Here is a 9,464-nt window from a genome sequence, read left to right on the forward strand (position 1 = left end):
CTTACCGGCATTTGGACCTGAAGGTGAGCCGGCAACATGGCATGGCAATCCGATTCCAGCTGGCTATGCTCGTGTCGGGGTGGATTCAGTTGTCCCGTCGTGGGAGACATTGGAGCTCGATATCCCTGGAGGTGATGGGGGGCTTACACTCAGAGAGGTGCTGGGAGAAATCATTCTCTGGGAAAAGAAGAACATCAGGCTGCCAGGCTGGGTAGCACCTAGTACCAGTCGTCCCAGCAGGTCACCATCACCTCCTCCAGGTGATCGCAGGCCACCATCACCTCCTCCTACTGATCACATGTCGCCACCATCACCCCATGGGTACGACGTCGACCACGACATCGGTAGTCCATCTCCATCTCTCCAGCGCCGCCGCCTCCGCCCACTAAGACTCGGAATGCACCCAGCCGGAAGCGTTTCAAGAGTCATGTCCGCAAGATGTCGCCCCTCCCAAAAGTACCAAAGGTTCCCCCCCCCGTCCTTACGATCGTACTGAGGAGGAAAATGATGCCATTGTTAAGAAATACAATTATGATTTTTTTCATAAGCCAAAACCTCCAGCGCCAGAGCCATACACAGAGAAGCAAATAGAATATGCTACTAGTTTTCTGAACACACCATCGCAGTATGAGTTACACGAGAAGAAGGATGACTATACACGCACTCTTGCGAAGGTAATTGACCAAAAGAAGGATGAAAAGGCTAAGGAGAAGGACATTGCTGGCACGAGCAAATCATCAGCTAGAAGTGCAGCTGAGAAAAAGTCAAGTTCAACAAGTGCACCCCTCAAGTCCAAGCAAACGACAAAAGGCAAAAAGAGAAAGGAAGTTCCCCTCCTCGGTGCTCAGCCCAAACAATCGATCCCAGCACTCAAAGTGCTTAATGTTCCCAAGGTGTACCAGGAACATGGTGATCTCGATAAGGAAGAAGCTGCAAGGCTAGCGGCTGCTTGTTCAGTTACCGTGGAGGAATTGCTGTCTGCAGCAGATGCTGCACTACCCACTGCTGATATAGCTCCTAAATTTGTCTACGGGGCCGACTTGGTCAGCAGAGAGCAGCTGCATAAACTGCCAACACATATGCGGAGTTTGCATCAGTGGTACCTTGATGCATGCAAGGAGAACATAATGTACATCGTGGCGAGTATACCATGGGAATATTACTACCGAAAGGAGGAGATCCATATTGAGATGAATGAACTCTGGCAGTTATTCAATCTAGATGCTCTCGACAAATCTCTCATGAGTTGCTATTGCTTGTAAGTTGTTAACTACATATAAGTTCATTTTCATTCAGTTCATGTTCGTTTTCATTGCATATATATACTCATTATATCTTATGTGTTCTCTTATGCAGACTGAAGATCAGTGAATGCAAAAGTAATAATATTATCAATGTTGGGTTTATTGACCCAGATAAAATACATGTTGAAACGGTGAAGCATAAACGCGAAGAAACGGGGGGGAAACCTACTAAGGTTTTTGGGGGAGCAATATTTTTGTGATTCAATATTGTTTCCTTACAACTACGAGTGAGAGTCTTAATGATCTTTCATGCACATTTAATTTTTCTTACTCGATGTTAAGTGTAATTCCTGACGTATATGCATAACATGTGCAGCTTCCACTGGATTCTACTAGACATTCAACCTGATAAGGGAATAGTTGAAGTAAGAGACCCACTGAGTAGAGGCGTGGACAGGTTCCAGGACTTGCAGAAGTTGCTCCAAGTGTAATTTCCTTCATCGCCGCGCTTTATCTTTCGTGAGATATCAATTAATTATCCACTCATTCAATCATTCTTTTGCCTGGCAGGGCTTGGCAAGCTTTGAAGAATCATCATAAGGAGATTACCTTTGCAAAGAAGCTAACATTTACTCCTGTACCGTGCCCCCAGCAGCCACAAGGGACGAATCTATGTGGATACTACGTTTGCGAGTCCATTCGCATGTTAACCACTGAGAAGCAGAACAAAAATAAATTCGACGTAAGCAATAACATTCACAACTTTATTTATTATCATCAATATTTCGTTATCAAGACTGATATAGTCATACTCATCTCATTTTCGTATATAGATCGACTTCATGCGGGACAGACTCCAACCAAAGGAACACGCACTAGGAATCGCGGAGGAACTAGCGGGACTTTTGGTTAGAGAAGTAATAAACAACACAGGCTTGTTTAGTCCAAATAGATGCTCTACCTCCAAATAGACGGTCGTTATTACCGCTTGTCGATCGTGAGCTCCATGTATATATGTAGGGAATCTACGAATATGTGTAAGGGGAATCGACTTTTGCTTCCAATATTTGTTTGGTCGATCTATATATATATAATGAATGAACGTGTACAACTTCTAGTAGCGTACAAATATATGCAACTTTTATTTTCGAATGAAAAAATGAAATAACAGGCGGTCGGTGGCGGGGGGGGGGGGGGGGGGGTGCTGCACCCCTCAAACCCTAAAGCAGCAGCGTTGTGCGCGCGGCACGTAGAGGGCCTTTTGTCGCGGGTGGTAATACCGCCCGCGACAAAAGGGCCTGTGCCCTGCGCGCCCCGCGGCTGCCACGTGGTGGACCTTATGTCGCGGGTCGTAAGCGACCCGCGACAAAAGGCCTACCTTTTATCGCGCCTTGCTTGTCGCGGATGGCCGTCCGCGACAAAAGGCCCTTACCACCCGCCACAAAAGGCCTGTTTTCCACTAGTGGACTACCTAAAAAATATCTCCCATGTGCAGGTGTTGTCATCCAAGGCAGCTGATGCGTCTCTTCTCGTTGTTGCATCCTCGTCTGAGATGAATTACAGCGAAGAAAATAATGGGACGCAGAGGATATATATGTTAAGACGGCATTTTCCGGAAGGGATACATGAGGAGTCGATCACGCGTAAGAGCGAGCAGAGAAGGCGAGTGGTTCAGCTAATGATTATCGGAGAGGAACATACCAGGGGACGTGAAGGAATAGTAGGGTATGTCTGTAACAAGGATCGATACAACAAATGGCGGAACATATGACAAAGAAGATTGTGTAATTGTCCATCAGTTTAAGTATGTGTCATTTTGCTGGAGCAATAGGAAGAGGAACGGTGGAGAAGAGAAACAGTCAAATCACTTAATTGGTACAGTGGAAGGGTAGTCTCGTGGAGAAGATGAGAGGATGCAATAAAATTTGAATGACATGCATAATCTTATTTTGCTGAGGTGGAAAACTTGGTTAGGTGGCTGGCTAGATCGGATGGTTGGGAATCAATAAGACAATTAGATCGGACGATTCTAAATATGCGATGATGTGGATAGTTTGCATGTGAAAATAGACAATTAAATGATCCTCTAATGGGGTTTTGCTTTATAAGAGATATAGATTAGGATAGAAGAGATAGTGTTACAGCTGAGACTACAAGACTCCGTCCACTTGGCAAAACACACTAAGCCTACTCCTCGTCAGTCTCTGCCGGCTGCTTAGCTAACCGCCATAACTGAAACTCCTCCTTGACCTTGCCAATGTATAATGATGAAAGCGCCAGACGCTTTCTGCTTCTCAAAATTACCATTGTTTCTCTCCAGCCAAAGACGACGACAACAAGCAATATTTAGCGACTTAGCGTTTCAAGCTCCCTTGTTTTGTCCTTTGTCTGATAGCATGAGAGGCTGCACCACGAAAAATCTGAAGTTAATGTCTGGTTGTGGAACTAATCCAGTGAAGTCAGCGTCTGCGAGGATCTGAAACCAGATGGACCGCGTGGGGAGCACTGAACCATGAGGTGATCCATTGTTTCAACTTGTTAATCACAAAGCAAACATGGAGAGGGGCCCGGGAGTCCCTTCCTGCTCAACCTATCTCCTATCCAGCAGCGATTCCTGAGTACCAACCACACGTAGAGCTTCTCCTTCAACGGAGCCCAGCTGCTATGGAACCCAAGGAAAATATTTTATAAGCCGAGTATGTTCCGTTGGGGTCTAGCTTCCAGTAAAAACTATCTGAGAGCTCAGGGGCAGCCTGAACTGCCTGCGATAGCTGAATGAATTGCACAATAGCAGGATCCGATAGAGAACCATGGATGCTGCTGATCTATAACTTGTGGGGCCGAGCTTGGGCTACAGGCTACTGCCATGCATATCCAACTATTCTTATTTCGGTTGTCAAAAGAATTCAGGCAATTGTGGCGATGTAGAAAGTGACTTGGGCAATTATATTTCTCGGGAGACGAGATGGCAGCAATCCATCTGTCTTGACTTCTTGCCAGATTTTGGTTCGCTATCAAAATATAAAATGAAACTAGCTTTAGCTACATTGTCGCAGTACATTAAATTTTACATGGTTCTTTTGGTAATGGAGCGCAACATACTTTATCCGAAGAACCAAATACATATGACAGAGTGGCTTGAATCAGATAATAGGGTATGAGGGTAACAATCAGATTTCGCAGAAATCGGGAGACATGAGGCTCTTAGTAAACCTGAGGATATTAAAATAGGTCATTGGCTTGAATTCTTTTTACGGTAGGGACTAGGAATTATTGACCGTTCAAATAGGAGATCTAATGGTCTGAATTGATCAATACTTGTTGATTAAATGAGTAGTATTTTTCCACCAAAGTACAGATTAGGCAGGTAAAAAAGAGACATGTATCTAATATAGGAAACTACCAAGGAGAGTGCATGCATATCTTTGCCTACCATGTTTCTTCCAATAGTTACGATGCATCAATAATTTGTGAGATGCATGTACCGTATTAACTAGTGTGTATACCGTGGGCCACAATGAAAAATTTCTTTTAACGACAGGCTTCATGGAGCTTCTTTTTGATATTCTTCGGAATTAGAATTTAAATTTTTGAAAATCCAAAAAAATACTAGAAGTTGTCAATGACGTATTGTATTGCCTGCAAAATATCAACACAAAATAGTTTGGTTTGTGGCCTACGTAAAAATAATAAACACTGATAAATCGGGTGATTTCCGAATTTTACGTTGTGAACCTCCGATCTAGAAATTTGTAATTTTTATACAGCCCCGAATACATAGTATATGTTGCTTTGATATGCGCCATAGAAATTTTTAAAAAATTATACAGCTTAGAACACAACAATTCTATGGAGCATTTTTTTTATGCGCCATAGAAATATTTCTATGGAGCACTTTTTTTAAATGCGTCACAAAGTTCATTTCTGTCTATAAGAGCATCTCCACCGGCGGCCCCCAAGTAGTCGTTGGCAGGGACGCCGACACTGCCTTATGGGGTGCGCCGGCACTGCATCCTCTATTGGGGTGTTGTTCCCACACCAGCGCCCCCAAACCAGTGGCACCGATAGGATATTTTTTTAGATAAACTAAACATTTATACTTGTAGTTTCATTCTGTCATTTAGGATCGAGGAATGAATAATATTTTAGGGCAAATCCGAGTAAAACATTATTCACTCCTCGACCCCGGATGACATGTGAAATCTGCCTCATCTCTAGCCTACTACCTACTGGCCACCAGGCTCTGTGGAGGTGGACAATCGCCCGCAGCTCTCTCCGCTGCTCCTTCGTCGTCGATCCCCCGCTGCTCTCTCCGCCACGAACGTCAAGTAGGCGGATCTATCCGCGGCCACCGCCTCCTGACGCAGCAGCTGCTCCAGCTCCTCCCGCTGCCGACGGTGATCCAACTCCTGCCTCTGTAGGCGGAGTTGCGTCTCCGCCAAACGTTGCCCCTCCTAGACTTCATCCTGACGTTGCTACTCCTCCCGCGCAGCGCAAGCTGCCCCCACTCCTTCTGCTGGCGCACCTCCCACCGGTGCTCCCGCTGCCTCCGCGCCTCCTCCCGGTGCCGCCGCTCCGCCTCCTGGTCCTGCCGCTCGTCCACGATAAAGGCATCTACGGTCGCCGCTAGCGCCGCCTCGTCCCACACCTCGTATTCTGTGAGTTGCGGGTCCTCCTCCACAACTTCTACGGACAGCTCTAGTGCCGCCTCCTCCCATGAATCTACCATTGTGATATTTTGTAGGGTTTAGATTTTTGCACCAATGAGGCGGGGGAATAGGGATAATATAGACCGGCGGCGAGGCGGAAAACCCCCCACGCGACGTCGTGGCGGGAGAGTTTCCTGCGCGGCGTCATGGCGGGACAGTTTCCAGCCCGGCGTCGTGGCAGTAAAAGCTCCCGCGCGGCGCCCTGGCTCACTGACAAGCGGCTCCCACGCGCAAAATTTTCCGCCTCGCGAGGCGCCAGCGCGCCCGATTCGCGCCCTTCACCAAGGGGCCGACACGGATTGACCGGCGCTTCTATTAGGCTCGAAAAAGCAACGGTGCTATTTGGGGCGCACCCAGTGGAGATGTTCTAAGCGTTTTCCTATTTCTGTGGAGCACATCTTCCTAAATGGCGAACGCTACGCGTCGGGCGGTGGATATGGGACCAAAAATCGGTCGTCCTCCGCGCCGTCCGATGGCGATCCGATAGACAGAAGTTTACACTATAGCCTCCGGTTTCTGAAGAATCAACCCGCAGTACTATATTTCTCAGATTATAGTTTAAATGCAGTTTTACATTTGCCACCCTCCTTTTTCTGCAAACCAACCCGCAGTACCTCCTAATGTGAAGAGTATTACAATAAAAATCATCTCTCCGAGTACAAAAAATATATAGTATTACAATAAAAAGTTCAACATTTTTTAAAAGTAATGTCACAATAAAAGTGGTTAAACCAACAAATTATTTGTTGGAGATCAATTTACAACAAGAGTAGTCATTATTATTCACAAAAACCGGAGACTATTACAACAAAAATCTATATGTTTGCAAAAAATAGAAGAAACCATTAATTTGTTACATTATTGAATTACAACAAAAGTCACCAACTTTTTTTACAAAAAGTCACAAACGATTACAATAAAAAATCAATATGTTTGCAAAATGATGCAAAGTGGTCAAGCGATATTTAATTTGCTACAGATTGAATTACAACAATAATCACCTACTATTTTATCCAAAGTCACAAATGGTTACAACAAAATAAAAAATCACATTGTTATTAGCATCAACAAAAAAATAAAAAAATGTTGTCTCTTTACAACAATTGTTAACAACAAATTCTACAAAAATTACGGGTTGTTTACAACAAATAGTTTATCATCTCAGTCTATGTGTTTTACAGCGAAACAATTGTTGGACCGAAAAAGCAGGCCCATTAAGCGACGCGGGAGCGAGACCGGACGACCGATCCCAAGCATTTTTTCCTAAATGCCCCATAGAAAAGGACGTAGTACTACGTAATATTATTTTATTTTTTCACATGATTTTTTAACTAGTAATAATTACGTGGAATAAACAATATGGTGGAGCTTTATCCAGCAATATACGTGGTCTGTATCATTAAGTATCAAATTCTGATGTGATACGATTGCACTTACCATTGTAGAAAATGTAATAAAATCTCCATCATGATTTTTTCCTAGTAATTGGTCCAAAATATCCATAAAATCAACAGTAGCTATTACTCAATACTACTAGTCCTATGGACTAGTAAATTGTACCGTAAAAAACCTCTGGTTGAAACGATCTCTTATCAGTACTTAACGATATAGTTTAAAATATTGGGCTAATCCATTTAGCCTATTTTCAAAAGTAGGGAAAATTCCAGTCATATCTTGTCAAAAAAAAAGAGAGGAAACCTATGACTCAAACATGATGAGGTGTAACTCATTCAACTATTCGACACAAATAAATATTTAACTATTCAACTCACAAATTTTATGGAATGAGATTGACTAGAAACTGAAAAAGCATGAAATACAAAAAAAGGACAAATTCAGATAACATGGATTTCAGTGGCTAAATTAGAGGCTAATTAGGGGTTAAATAAAACTATAGCGTGCTATAGCTGATTTTTCTAATTTTACCCTAAAAATAACATAGCCGTAGTACGGGGTTTCCCAAAAGGATATAGCTAGGCTATAACTTTGCTTAACGGTTAATTCAGTCAATCTAGGGCAGAGTCAAAATTCGCTGCTGCTGCCTGCCTGCCTCTTGTAGATGTGATATGACTCCAGAATTATATATATTCCTTCGAGTAACGAAATTGTGAATAATTGAAGCAGAAATCATAGCAGAGACCTCAACAGATTCATTTCTGAAAATGACATGTATTCTTGGGCAAAGTAAAATGACATAATGACGTACTGGTGCCACACTCCTTATTCCTAAGGACCATTATTCGGATACGTCCCAAGTGCGACCAAAGAGAAATAATACTACTACGGTTTAAGTTGTTTTTTATTGTGATGAACTCCTGCATGCAGCTAATACGCGACTTGGGTTATTTATGGTCACCGATCGTCAACCCACTCGTTTCTGGGCCAAACACCACTGAACGAACTCCTTGTCATCCGGGCGACGACGGCGGCGGCCCGAATGTCCATGGTGGTGATGGCTATCTGGCTTCAACCCGAACTCGTCGTCCGAAGCGTCGTCGCCGTCATCATCATCGCTGTCTTCGCGAGCGAGAGGGAAGGTTTCCACCTCCGTGAAGCCGCCGACGTCGCACCGGAACGTCAGGCAGTCGTCCTTGATCAGGTCCTCGCGCCTCTCCAGGTCTTCCCTGCGGATGAAGAGCTCGTGGCCGTCATCGTCGCCGTGGTCGTCGCGGCTGCTCTTGAAGACGGCTGTCTTGGCGGGGAGCCCGTACGCGACGTTGCCGGCCTGGTCGAGGATGCTCAACTTGTACTGCGCCTGCAGGTTGTGCTCCTTGTGTCGGCGGTACAGCTGGAGGTACAGGGAGATGTAATCGTGGGGGTTTCTCGAGCTCACGTCGCGCCCGTTGGGGTAGTACTTCACGCGCCACGGGTATGTTGGGATTCTCCCACAGATCGATCACATTAAATTAGACGAACACACGCGAACACAAAGTTTATCGCCAAGGGTGCGTGTCGCACCCTCTAAAACTATTCTCTTTTTATTGCTTTTCTCTTTTCTCAATCTCACGGTACAAAACTTCTACACCTTTGCTACGTATATAAAGAACCTGGACCTAGCTAATACGTTCTGCTAAACCTACTGCATTCGAACGTGTAAACCGACACGTACTAGTACTCCTAATCCAACTTGGAAACTAACCTGACTAGGACTCTAACAAGGACCAAAACCAACTAGAGATAACCAACTAGAGATTACAACTTACGAACACAACACGGTTTGGCATGGAAACCAAACCTAACATGGACTCTTACTAATTTGACTCACACGTCTAATACTAGGAAAGATTATTGCTAACAATCTCTCCCTAATCTTGACTCTTGGTCTTCCGTGCTTCTCCAATCTTGATTTCTTGCATATCTACGTCTTGTCTAGGTCTCGCTCCACGACAAGTTTAATTGGCTCCCCCCAACTTCAACCTGGCGAATTTACGGAACAACTCAAGCATGATCCGGACTACCCAGCCACGCTAGCAACCGTGGAACACACCGTCCACCCTAGCGCAATACATGC

Source organism: Lolium perenne, chromosome 5, assembly GCF_019359855.2.
Source record: "Lolium perenne isolate Kyuss_39 chromosome 5, Kyuss_2.0, whole genome shotgun sequence".
NCBI lineage: Eukaryota > Viridiplantae > Streptophyta > Magnoliopsida > Poales > Poaceae > Lolium > Lolium perenne.